This window comes from Clytia hemisphaerica, unplaced genomic scaffold (genome assembly GCF_902728285.1).
Source record: "Clytia hemisphaerica strain Z4C2 unplaced genomic scaffold, Clytia hemisphaerica genome assembly, whole genome shotgun sequence".
NCBI classification, from domain to species: domain Eukaryota; kingdom Metazoa; phylum Cnidaria; class Hydrozoa; order Leptothecata; family Clytiidae; genus Clytia; species Clytia hemisphaerica.
This window is the reverse complement of record NW_027104384.1, coordinates 813,085-813,729: the sequence shown is the minus strand read 5'-3', so window position 1 is coordinate 813,729 and position 645 is coordinate 813,085.

Here is a 645-nt window from a genome sequence, read left to right as displayed (position 1 = left end):
AACATTATCATTTTTTGACTAATAGCCCTATTTATACTGAGACGAAAAAATAACGTCAGACAGAAAAACAGCAAAAATCAGCTTTCTGTCTGTCAGCATAAATCAATACAAAATAGATATACATAATTAAGTTTTCTTACTTTTTTCTATTGAGATTCGAGCATCAAAACGATGCAAAAAAACAGTTATATTACTCTGTCTAATTAAAAGGTTATCAGTATAAACACAAGACAGAAAAAAAAACGTGAAAATGATTAGTTACTAGCACTTTTACAACCCTGTGCCGTATTCGACCACTATACCTCTTCTCTGCTTTATTTTATTTTTCAATCAAAAAATTGAAAACGTAGTATCTTTTTATTTAGAACCGAAACAAATTTTAAATTAACAACATCGAGGAATACTGCTAGAAATGAAAGGTAATAAAAAGTTTATTTTTACTTGTTGTTATAAGTGTCATTCTAAAAAGGTGTACCAAGACTTTCTGTTAATCTTAAAAAAGTTTCCATTCTATGTAAATTATTTATGAGAAATACCCTTGCATCATGATCAAATCAAAATTTTATATGAAAAAAAGCTTTTCAGTCCTTCGAGAGTTCAAGATAGGGAGTATAAAATGCTGTTGTTTACTGGATTAACCCAGAA